Source organism: Uloborus diversus, chromosome 1 (genome assembly GCF_026930045.1).
Source record: "Uloborus diversus isolate 005 chromosome 1, Udiv.v.3.1, whole genome shotgun sequence".
In the NCBI taxonomy this organism is placed as follows: Eukaryota; Metazoa; Arthropoda; class Arachnida; order Araneae; family Uloboridae; genus Uloborus; species Uloborus diversus.
In genome coordinates, this window is record NC_072731.1 from 115,552,807 (window position 1) to 115,566,411 (window position 13,605).

A 13,605-nucleotide genomic window follows, 5' to 3' on the forward strand; every position below is an offset into this window, starting at 1 on the left:
TAGTATTACTATTATTATTATTATTATGACTGTTTTTTTTTTAAATCTGTTGACTGTCTTAACAAGGAATGATCGGGACACAAAGAAAAATTCGATGAATAGGTGGTAGAAGTAGCTTGTGTTGTATCTTTTCTGCTGTATATTTATTTCATTTATGAAAGTTAGAATTTTCATTTTTACTTTTTTTCTCTCGCTTTTCTTTCTTTCTTTCGCTTTCTCTTTTTGTTTTGGCGAGAAAAAGACTGCGGAGTCGGAAAGAAAATGACCGACTCTGAAACCAGGAGTTTTAGAGCCTTCTACTCCGACTCTGACCTCATTACGCCATAATCAATCCGACACCACGACTCCGACTGAGCAGCACTGGCAGAGTTGCGGATTCAGAGGGAAAATGACAGACTCCGACTCTAGGAGTTTTAAAGCCTTTGACTCTCGCGACTCTGTATTCTTTTTTTTTATTCCGAAATCAGTCCGACTCCACGACTGCGTCTCCGATTCCACAGCCCAGGGGGGAAAGATTACATTTTATAGGTCTATAAATGTCGCTGCTAAATAAATTCATCAGGTAATGATTTTCCTTTTCGAAACTACAATTTGTCTTGTACGCACTATCATTATTGTTTTCAAAACTTTATTGTTGAACGGACGGATGCAGATGTTTACGGTGCAATACCATTTATTTTAAGCTATAATGCCAATCCTAGTACAATATTTTATGTACAAAACAGATCCCCCCCCCCCCCCTTCGCCTGAACGTAAATTCTAACAGGAATGAAGATGCTGTTGTTGGATTCCGATTCAGATATCTCCGAGCTGCCAGCATTTACAAATTTTGAATTGAAAAATTGCGTCAAAAAGCACCCCTTTTAACTACTGTGGTCCCCTATTGTTTTGGCTGGGTAAATGAACTTGACAGTGGTGAATATCCGAGATTTAATGTTCATATTTACACTTAAAATCTGAAAACACGAATTATGAAAGGATAATGATCTAAATAAAATTTATAATGAGTAAACTTTCCATGAATGTAATAGTTGAGCCATCTCCCTTCCGAATAAAGCTGTTCATCCTCTCCACCCCCTAAAATATTTCAGAAATAAATTCCTTTTTTTTTCATTCCAACATTATTTTAAATAAATAGAAAAGTCTCAAAACTGAATCATGTGGTGATTTTCAAACTGCCCGGACTACCAGCAAACCGGATAATTGGAAGTGCGGTATCAGCGGGCCCCATGTGGGAAATACTTTGGGTGGCCGCAATAATAAGGCCCATGTGAGTGATGGTGGATGCATTGACTTTATTTATTTTAAAGCAAAGCGTGATTGTGAATGTGATCGAACTATTTGCTAATCATTGCACGATCGCAGTACCTAATCATCCTGGTGGCAATTAGAGAGAAGAGCTAATGAGCAGGAAGATGATTGTCTCCCCATGTCTTTCACTTCCTGATCGTCATTCACAATTCGAGAACGTGTGTGCTCTGCTCATTTGCTTCCTCATAGCGCGAAACAGAGACCTTGAATTTCTTTCGAAGAAAGATACAAGACGGCAATCCTATACAGTCGAACTTGCTTATAACGAGCTCTGATTTAACGAAAACCCGAATTTAACGAGGAAGTAAAAAAAAAAAAAATGGCTTGTGCAATAGTAAGTCTACGGGGAGTGCAGTAAACTCCCGATTGTCCGCTGGCGGCTTATAAAAGTAGCGGATTATCCGCGGCCTTTCACACCTTCAAAAAAAAAAAAAATCTTAGATGATTAACTGTATGTAGGTAAACGCACACATTTTTGCTTAACAGGTGCAAAATTTATTTTTAGACATTTCTACTGATTTCTTCTCCCTCCCTTCCAATGACATTAAACCTTTTAAGGTCACTGAAACCTGACTAGTTGAAACCTGATTATTGAATTGACGCTACTTATTGCTTTACATCTTCTCCACTTACTGATTTTTACTTCTACCCTAATTACGTGCATTAACGAGTGACCGGATCAGTCTTGAAAAAAAATCCTTTCTCCTAACTTTTTGCATACTTAGTGCAACCTAGATTGATCTGTTGTCGTTAATCTGCTTGCACGCTTTGCTCACGTACGTGGGTAATCCATTTGCAATAATGAGTGATGCTTTTCTAGCTTCTACATACACTGGTATCGTTTTAACTACATATTTAATTTGCGTGTGCTATTGATTTTTTAAGCACTATTTGCATACACTATCATCGTTTTTACCTAATTTGCAGGTTATCCGCGAATTCGCTTATCAGTGTTTTCCTTGCTACCCTATTCCGTGGATAATCGGGAGTTTACTGTACAACTCACTTTTAACGAGCATACTCCGCTTAAAGCGATCAATATTTTTGTGATTCATAAAATTTCCACTGACTACCAGCTTAGCATACCCCTTTAAAAAAAAATATGTAATACTCTGAAGTCAACCGAATGTTAATGATGATTTATCAATTCGTAGAACAAGTGATGATGCCCCTCTCCCTTTCAAAAAAAAAAAAAAAATGTGCAGTTGAGGCAGGGGTGCTCACCTAGGGAGGGCGGTCATGGCGCAAACTGCGCCATTGATTTTTTTTTTTTTGGGGGGGGGGGTTGAAACTGCAAACTTGGCTGTAGAGGGCCGTTATATAATAACCCCTACTGGTCATAATTTATCTGGGCAATAACCCCTATATACCGGTTAATAACCAATACCGGTAAATTTGGTTTTATAAACAAAAACATAAATTTTAAATTTTTCACTTTTAAGGGAGGGGGCTCGTGCTTTCTTTTTTTTGGGGGGGGGGGGGTCTTCGTGATTTAGGGGAGGGGCACCCCTAGTAGAGGAGCATTCGAAAATTATGCATTTATTGACGTCAATTTTATCAAATCAGAGATATATACTTCCGACTATAATTGTAGCACAAATTCAAGATAATGTGGATGAAAAAAATTAATAAAAGCTGCGACGATAATGACTAATATGAAGTATTTGATGCTGCACAACACTCGACGCACTCAAAGATTCTTGATATGCAGAAAAACTTTTAAACTTTTTCGAAGTAAGAGATCCAGAAGACGATGCTTTTCGGATCATTATTCCTCGTAAAGTATACAACAGAAAGAGACAATAAGACAGTTCAAAGTAAATTAACTAACTCTGTTGATACCTCACAAAAATAATAGTTTTAAAAAAACAAAGCAATTATGTATATATTTTGTGTGTGTGTGTGTGTGTGTGTTTTTTTTTTTTTTCAATTAAATCTAACATGCTTTATTTTTACACGCAAGAAAGAGCTTAGCAGACTTTTTTTTTTGATTAAATGTATTTATTTTGATGAGCTTTCTATTTTGAAATCTTATTTTTTTCTTTCTGAAAGCGAATGAAGATTTTTTTTTTTTTTTTTAATGGAAGCAAATATATTAGCTGCATCGTTAAAAAAGTGGTACTTCTTCATTAGTTTTTTTTTTTCGTAATTCAATGGTGGTATACGGGAAAGTAGGCTCGTTTAGTTCTGTACGGAACTTCTTGTTTAATGTGACACCATTATCAGCAGATGTCAATAGTGGTGTCCGATGAAACAGCAAGAAATTTGACCGACTCCCAAATGGAGGCACTTGAATTCGTCCGATGGGAATTGCACAAGGAATTTCATTTAGTTGAGAGCATCCAGCTCAAAACGATTGTCAAGAAATCTTAACAATTGCATAACCATACGATCATGGACAACTGGTTGGAAAAACTTTTTTTTTTTTTTTTTTGTAGCGAAACTACAACTATTTTTTTTTAATATAACAACTACAAATTACTTTTGAAATGTAGTCGCTACTTCGTTACTTAAAAAGAAAAAGTAAATAAAGATTACACGTACTAGAGTGTCCCACAAAAATGGAAGTCGATTTCTCAAGTAGCTACCCTCTTACATTTTTCCTCTCATGTCAAAACAGTGGTTAAAAAAAAGTTTCATATAATTTGAACAACGGCAACTCGTGCCGGCTTGCGTTCGAAAGTGTAAACCAGCATTTGTATGCTAGGCCAAATCGAAAAAAAAAAAAAAAAATCTTTTTTTAGAAACTCGAAATTTCTGTTAATAAAGCGTTGCCCCTATAACCCACATGTACCACAAAAACTTTTATTCAAATTAAAAAACATTTAAATATCCCACAATTGAGCTAAAATTTATAATTTTCTTCTAAAAATTGATTTTTTTTAAAATTTATCTTTTAAAAACTACGTATAAATTTAAGTAAACTATCAAGTTCAAACATTATTAGCGAACACATTTTCAGATCACTATTTGCAAATGAATAATAAAAAATAATATATATTTAAAATGAAAAATTTAACTTAATCTTGAAAAAAACCTATATTTTTGTGCACTACGTGGGAGATTTAAACATTTCAGGAGTGCAGAAATTTCTAATTACCTGTTTATACTTTTCAACTTGATAATTTCGTAAAATTTCCTTACAATTTTAAAGATATTTATGGAAAAATATCAATTTTTTGAAGAAAGTTATAAATTTTAGGCCAAGCGTGGGGTACCTAAATGTTTTTTTAATTTGAATGAATGTTTTTGTGGTACATGTGGGTGTAGGGGCAACGTTTTATCAACAGAAATTTCGAGTTTCTAAAAAAGTTTTTTTTTTTTGGCTTAGCATTACAAGTGCTAGTTCACACTTTCAAACGGAAGTCGGCACTGCTTGCCCTTGTTCAAATTATATGATATTTTTTTTACAATTGTTTTGATGTAAAAGGAAAAATATAAGAGGGTGTGCGACTTGAAAAAACCAACTTGCGATTTTTGGGAGACACCCTAATACACACAAAGACCGTAAGAGGATTGAAAGAAAAAAGGTTTAGATTGAAAAGTAAGCTCATCTGAACGTGGAATATTACCAAGAATTATCTGTTTTTTTTTTTTTTTTTTTTTTCAAAAATATCCTTATATAACACTGTAATACTCGTATTTATTGTAAGCTGGCCAGGGCAGTTCAATACCATCCTTTTCTGTAACATTTACTTTATTTGGTAAATACTGTAAAAGCACTTATTTTCGCGATTTTTAAGGGCCCGAAAATGTAAGCGTCGTGAAATATTTCTGTTTTTCAACTTTCGTCTGTTCATATAAAATTCACGAAATTTTCAACTCGTGAAATCACCGATATCTTCCTTTTCGCGAAGAATAAGGGCTTTTGCAGTCTTGGAACAATAATCTCTTTGAAATCTAAAACGTTCATCCACGGGACATTCTCGGTAGAAAGAAAAAACAAAGGAGTTACTAAATTGGCAATTATTGCTTATTCATATACTTTTCTTTTTAAGTCGATTTCGGCTGTGTTCAATATAAATATTGACGAATGTGAAAATTACGATGGCAAACAAACGAATGGCGTCAAACAGATAGAACGTATGGTGTCAAAATGATATGCCTGAGGTCAGCTCGTATTTTTATGAGTCTTATTTCTCATTGCATCCGCTGATGTACTTGTGTAAAATTTACACCAGTCAAATTCGTTTGAACCTCGATTCTTTTTTTTTTTTTAAGTTTATTTAAAAGTAGTTTCCAGAAATCGCTACAAACTAATATTTTTTTTTCGAACTACTCACTACACTACATTTTATAAAAAGTAGTGCACTACACCACTAAAAATGTAGCTACTACAGTAGCATCGCATACTTGTAGCGCGCTACTTCCAACCACTGCCATGGACTAAGGCCCCTATATATACGAACCTACGCAACGCATCAGCTTAAGTTCAGCCATTTTGGATCGGAGCGCGTGTTTGAGTGGTTTTCTTTTCTGGTAAGTTATCACTTTTGGTGATTTCTCACTGGGAACGATTATTAACGGCAGATGATTTGTTTATTAAATAAAGAATTATTTTTGGCTAATTTGGCAAAACCCGAAACTTTGCTGTGGTAACCCTAGCAGCGCAACAATGAAAAATCCGATCCAAAATTGCTCAACTTAAGGTGATGCGTCGGCCTACTGTTTGACCACGGATTGTATGGAAAGACAAACATCCGTTTTACGGCCGGAAGTGGACGAATCTATTATTTTTTTTACCGATGTCAGCTTATGTAGAAGCAGAGTCTTATTCAAATGAGCGGAATACGGGCATCAAATTTTTACTTTCCCCCCTTATTCACCATAGGTTCGTCTTATCTGGACATTTGAAAATTCCATGCAATCCGTGGTTGGACAATATCTATATAGCGGCTCTACCGTGTACACACACCACATAGCAACCGCCGATTTTCTGCTGAATTTGAAATCGCAAACTTAGGTGCAAGAGAGCCGTTATATAATAATCCCTACCGGTCATAATTTATCCGGTTGATAACTCCTACCGATCAATTTCGTTTTATAACAAAAATATAAATGTTTAATTCTGACGTTGAAGTCTAGCCATAAACGCTTTGAATGCATATATATATTTTTAATATAAAAATCGTACAAATTTTAAGGAACGTCTTTTGTGCATGCGTCTTGTCAGTTTGTTAAGTCAAGAATCATCAACCTAATTAATTTCATCATCGATTGCATAAACTAACGAACTTAAGCCCTCAAAGCAGGCTCATTTAAACATTTCACGTTTCTCGGAAACTTCTCCGAGGGAAAAAAAGACGAAAAAGAGACAAAAACGCATACTATCAATTAAAAAACGGGCACGTTTTCTCTCCATCTGTAACGCAACTTTGAAGTCGAGGTCGTGCCTTGGAAACGAGCCGGATCAGAAAGCAGGGTGAGAATCGGGTTTGGACGCAGAGTAAAGTAATTTCTTTACTCTATGGGTTTGGACAAGTTTCTGAAACTGTTTATTATACACGCCGTAACCTAATGAGTTATTTTTAGTTGGCAGTTGAAGTTATCATTTTTGAGATTTTAAAAGAATCGCTCAGATTAAAGTAGGTCCTTTGAGCGAAAGCGACGATCGAGAGGCCATTTCATTTTAATTGCGCCTCGGCGATTTTGGGGAGACAATATATTATTATTTCAGAGTAAATAAATGGCATTCATGAATTTGAATGAAAATTTTCAAATATGTCAGTTGGAGGTGAAAAGTTCGAGACGAGTATGAGGATTTATTGACCGTCGTTTTAATTAAAGATAAGTTCGCATTTGCATTCCTTTTAACTTCAACTGTTCCCACGTGTGTTTTCTCCCCCCGATTTATTTTACAGACAAATATATAATGAACGGACCTATTTACTTTATCAGTCCATTTAATTTTCTCGGAAAACAGTTTTTTTCTCTCTCTCTATGTGTTTTATTTTTCTCTTTTAATTGGTCTATTTTCTACTTATGGGCCATGGCTCGTTCGGGGAGACAACCACTCCTTCACTTCAAAAAGTAAAGGATTTTATTACTGATCGATTGAATAAAGGTTCTATACAGGAAGGGGGGGGGGTGATTTGCTTCACGAAAATATAAACTAAATTCACAAATAAATGAACTTTTCTCATGTTATTTCGTAAGAATGGAACTTAGAATTGGAAAGGGGAGTTTACGGTGGCTATCAATCTTCATTTTTGAGGCTATGTTCCATATTTTTAGAGGTCTTTTTTATTAGTAATGTTAAAATCCAATAATGTAGTCCATTTTTACAAGAAAAAAAAACATTAGGGTCGCCACCCCTAACCCCTTCATTTCTTTTAACTCCAAATTTTTTGGGTGCAGTAGCTACCTGTGGACCGTGGGGAGCCTAATGCAGTGAAACCCAACCAACGGCCCGCGCAGCTGACCTGCATGCAGGGGCGGACTCTCCCACCGGCCCATGGGGCCGCGGATCAATGAGCCCTCCCGCCTATGCACCCTTGCGTCCTCAAGCCTAAACACCTTTTTTAACTTTTATTTATTTATTTATTTATTTATTTATTTGTTTTTCGTGCAACTTTCTTTTTTTTTTCTTTCTTTCTTTTTTTTTTCTTTTCTTTAAACTCATAAACCTGTGTACCATAACTAAAACTGTCTAAAATCCAAAAACAACCATGAAAGCGTCCTATGCACGCATTCAGAAATTGGTTTCTGGAAAACAATAACAAATTTCGCTTAGATGAAATAAGAATCATCGAGCGATGATGTCAAGTCTTTGTTACGTAATTTGCTTTTCTTAAGGTAGACCACCCCCAAAAGTAGAAATCATTGTATTTTTTTTTTTAATCACTAATCGGCGGTGCTGCATTGTACCTCAAGTATTTGCAGCGCAAATTGTTGAATTCGAAGTGATCCCCTTGATTGATCGCCATTGAGGGCAGTGATTTCGTTGTGAAGAAGCACTACTGTTTTTTAGGCAAGGAATATATTTTATTTATATGAGTTTAAATTCTTAGAATTGCGAGTTTTTGTTACTTTCTCTTTAACCACATTCACCTTCACTTAAATAAGTTTTACATATTAATAATTTTATGTCGTGAAAATGGTGACCAAGCATATTCCCAAGGTCGACACCAACAAAAAAAAAGCAAACTCATGTAACAACGTTATATTTGGCGCTGCACTGCATCAAAAAAATATATTTTACTTTACGACGTCACACATTGTTCTGCTATCACTTTTTAAGCATTTGTACGGATAAGTTTAGCTATGAAACCACAGGATCGAAGAATTACCTTTTGTAAATTTTTTTCTTTGAAGTGAAAACCGTTTTTCGGTGCTTTATTGTCACACTTAAAATTGATTTCAACATATGGGCCACCTTCGGAGCACCATGCTCCAAAATAGTTAAATTTCATCTTTGCAAAAAAAGAAAAAGCATTTGATATGTAAAAGATAAATATTTAATTCTACTTTCAAAAAAAAAGAAAATAAATAAATGAATAAATAAATAAAGGCAAATCAGAAAATAATTACAAATCATCAAAGCTTTACCGTGATCTCTTTTGACTGATCTACCTTTCTCCTACTTCCATCACTTACAATTATCTAACTTCGTTCCAAGTAGTTTCTTCCCTTCGCCTCCAAAAATCACAAAATTAAAATATAATTAAGCTGCTCTTCATCATTTTCAAAAAATCGAATTACTATTTTCTTTTTCGCACGAATATCACCGCAAAACTATAATTTATGTCACCATTTCAAAGGATGATCCCCTTTTCTTACTAATACTTTCACAGAGGTAATTAATTTTTGGTTCACGGCTTCATCCACTATTTTTGTGGCGGTTTTTTTCTCTTTTAAGTTCAAATGTGTGAAAAATGAGGTAATGAAAATAAAGATTAGTAGAAAGTAGAGAATAAAAAAAAAACAGAAAAAAAAAAAGAAACCTTTGTGAGAGTTTGTTTAATCCAGACTTTAACTATTTGAAAAGGTGAGAGACCTATAATCTCCAGAACCTACTTCAATGAGTAAATAGGCTGAATCTCGCCAATTATGAGAAAATTCTCATAGCACTGAAAAGAAGTGCAGGAGCTGAGACCCCATGCAAATTAAGCCCTGATTTGAACAAAAAGTATCACATGGTCATTCATTACAAAATTGTCGTGTTTGTTCACTGGTTAATCTAATTAATTTGTTCTGAAGATATCCCGCCTGCTTAGTTAGCGAGTTCGACCTTAAAACTGCAAAAGTGATTTGCTTGCAAAAAAATTCGCTTATTAAAAAGAAATGCAGTAGAAACCATTAGTTCTTTATTCGTAACAAAAGTAAAATTTTAGAAATTCTTATCAGTAACACAGCAGTTTTTATCAGTGGAAAAATCATACCAATAACTTTATCAGCAATAGAAATTAGAAACGGGGATGCCTTTTTTTTTTTTTTTTTTGCTGCTCTTTAGTTTTAAATTAGTATCCAAAATCCAGAACTTCCGTTTTAAAGAAGTCTGAAATATAAATAGTGTTCCAAAAGTTAGAGAAAACCTTGTTCACATCCAGGAATTATTAGGGTTTTTGAGGAAATATATTTTGACTTTTTTTTTTTTTTTTTTGCATTTTAACAGTTTCAAGCAATAAAAGTTTTGATTATAACTATCCTAACTGAAAATTATACTAACCTTTAAATATGACATAAAATGAGCGACTTTGTAGCGGAAAACTAAAACGCATGCAGCGGTCTTTTCTCATAGGTGTATAATTAAATATTTAAATGTGTGGATGCTGAACTTATGTTTTTAGTAGAGCTATCAAGTTAACTGTCCATAATAATTTCTGATCATATGATATTTGAACTATTTTGTGGGCTATTTCAACAAGTAGATTTATTATTATTATTATTATTATTATTATTATTATTATTATTTTGAAATTTTGTTTGCACGAAATCTTTTCCTTGCAATTTTACTTGCAGAAAATTATTGGGGAAATATTATTTTCAAGAAGCATCGACACTAAAAAAAGGTCTTCAATTTTTCTTTTGTTTAGCTTTTATTTTATTTATTTATTAATTTTTATTTTTAATTTATTTAATTAATTTTTTTGTGAAATTGTGATTTTTTAGAAAAATTTTAGAGGTCTCAAGATATTTTTAAAATATGGTTTTATTCTAGAATTTTTTAGCCATTTGAGAGACATTCTGAATAAGCTTTATGTATCTTAAAATGTTTCACAGAAATTTTAAAATTTGATTTTGAAGGAAAAAATCTAAGAGTTTTTCATTTTTATATTTTTCATTATTATTATTACCACTTTTTCAGGCATCATGAACGTCATAAAACAAACTCTGCAATTATCTCAAAAATATGTTCAGAAAAGTTAAAATATTTAGAAAATTCTATATATTTTTATTAATTCCGCCAACAATATTACCGGATTTTTTTTCTTTGTTTTTCCTTAAATTTCCGAACGTTCCTCCAGTTTCAAATTCACTCCTATTTTCAAATTTGGGGGATTTTTTAATCTCGCTTTGGAGGAAGAATCAATTACATACGAAAACTCAGATTCCAATATATATATATATATATATATATATATATATATATATATATATATATATATATATATATATATATATATATATATATATATATATATATATATATATATATATATATATATATATATATATATATATATAAATATATAATTTATAATCTACTCACCAATTCACCGGATTGATATAATCCAGAACAAACGGATACATGTAGAATGCTTTTGCCTTTAATTGCAGGTGTAATTATAAGCTCGTGCAATAACGCCGAAAACGCGTTGCGTCGAAAACGTGTTGCATCCACCGCTTCTTTCAGCAGTTGGGAAAAGACTGGATTGAAGAATGACGGTTTTGAAACTAGTCGCGGCGGACAGCTTTCTTATTGGTGGAACTTTACCCAATGAGCGATCATTCCGAAATCGGAAAAGTAATATTTCGCTTTGTGTTAATGATGCGACGATTAGGAGCTATGCTTGCGTTGGGAATTTATTTGCTTTGTTCTAAGTAGTAGAAGACAGTAAAAATATCTTCAGAACAAAACATGAAGTTAAAAAAAAGAGGGGGAAGGGAGAAAAGAAAAAAGTTTTCATTTAGCTGATAGGCAGATTTGAAAGGTTCCCTGAAAAGGAAGTTTGCTTCTATTTCACCAAACGATTTTAATACGGTTGTAAGACGTGAGGTGATATTTTTTGACAACACGACGCACAGTGGGACGAAAACGCCAAAAAGCGCTTATAAATGTTTTTTTTCCCTATACTAAACCAACTGAGGTATAATAAATTTGCACAGGCCTACCTCTTAGGCAATCAGAACTGGAATTTAAGAGCCCTTCGTCCGCTACAAAGCTGAAGGGAGCCTTTAGAAAGTTGAAGAACCATGAGTGCGGGAATTTACAAAATTTGCTTTTAAGCAGTCTATATTTTTTTTTCCATATTAAAGGTGGGCATATTTAATTTCTCTCATGTCCAACGATAGTAATAGAACGAAAAAAAAAATGAGTAATCGAATTCTCAAACCAAAAATCGGTTTTGATCAGCACCAAAAACTTCGGAATTAAAGGTTTTTTTTTTTTCAAAACACTACAAAAAAATGTCCTTTTATGTCTTCTTAGAAATTAATATTAATTAGCCATAAATGGTCTGTAGAAAGACCCTGAAAAAGAATTAGCTGCGTAAACCTGCGAACTTTGGACCCTGAGCCCAAGCAAATCGAGAAAAATCCATTATAACATGCCTGTGTAAACAAAATAGCGAAAGAGGATTAAAAACACTTTTAAGCGCTTTTTGGCGTTTTCGCCCCACTGTGCGACGTACAGTGGTTCAAAACGACAAAAAAGCGGAAAAAATTCAATAACTTTGAATACCCTCAAAAAATGCTCTGTAAAATTGTTAAAATTGTTGTATGGTAAAATTTATCTTCATGCTTGCTGATTGTATATACTGCGAAACCCCGATTTTACGTCCCCCGAATTTACGTTTATCCCGCATTTTACGTTTTTTACCATCAGGTCCAGTTTTTCCGTATATTAATTTAACCCGGTTGGGAAGTATGTTATTTATGAATATTTTACGTTTTCCCTTGACAGTTAAAAAAGAAAAGAGAAAAAAAAAGTTTTAAAATTAGCAGCGTGTTTCCTTTTGTGCCTTTTTAAACATAATCCACTGTGTTGAAAGGTAATCCATGAAAATAGAAATGCTACTGCTCCATCCGTAGCCGACCTTATGAACTTTTCGGCTGCCAATGAAGATGAACAAGAAGAAGAGGAAGTACAAAATAGTGAAAAATTATTTTCTTTATCATAAAGACCAGGAAAAAAAATCGCTAAGAATTTCAGTCATGGAAGGTGCTGCATTTACTTTGGATTCAATGACTAAAAAACAGTCAACATTATTACGGACTATTTTCAACCTAAACGACCGAATTCGTAACTTAATGTGCTAGAATGATCTAAAATCAGGGGTGCCCACCTGGGGGGGGGGCGGGTCATGGTGCAGACTGCGCCATTGAAATTAGGGGGATTGTTGTGAGGGGTATTTTTTACTTGTTAGGGGGACAGCTCTTGCTTTGGGGGGGATGCGATATTTAGGCAGGGGTGTGCCCTTGCCCTTAGGGGGGTGGGCACCCCTGCCAAAGTAGTATGTACAATAATATTCTTTTCGTAATATATCAAGTTTTTACCTTTCATAACAATCATCGTAACAATCTTTAGTTTATTTTTTCTTTTTGATTTTTGCTTTCTATACATTTCCCGTATTTTATGTTTTCCCATATATTTTATGTATTTTTTTTTATTCAGGCCATTGAGAAACGTCAAATCGGGTTTCTCTATTGTTCAAATTCATTTCTATTTTTGGCGAAAAATAGTAAATTAAATCAATTGTATTTCACACGCAAGGTTTATTTATTTCAATTGATACCCTCGAACAATATTTTCTGGCAATGTTGACGAGCTGAGAACAGCTTTATACTATAATGATTTTGAAAAGGAAATCAGAAATTTTAAGCGCTTGATGAGTTTCTAATTTCCATTGTTTTATAAACAGAATGGTAATTAAATTTTTATATAGAATTCTGAATGAGTTTTAAAAATTTCTTTATCATCTTTTTTAAAGCCATACTAAACGGGTCCAAAAATTGTTATTTTCAGGTTACTACTGCAATGCATGTGGAATAATGCTCCGCATCAAGTCATAGCAACGTAAATCTGTTTTTAAAAAATCCTCTATATTTATTGATGCATGTTTTAAGAGCCCC

The 13,605-nt window shown here is 33.7% G+C and overlaps 1 protein-coding gene across 1 annotated transcript in view; it reads right to left on the reverse strand.

The window, feature by feature from the left end:
• The window catches only part of LOC129231621 (inverted formin-2-like), a 220,468-nt gene extending 209,305 nt beyond the window's left edge, over nt 1-11,163 (reverse strand). Inside the window, exon 1 of the mRNA XM_054865990.1 lies at nt 11,024-11,163. The gene's annotated coding sequence lies outside the window, so the exon portion shown is untranslated. The remainder of the gene's footprint in view (nt 1-11,023) is intronic.
• Between the last annotated feature and the right edge of the window lie 2,442 nt (nt 11,164-13,605).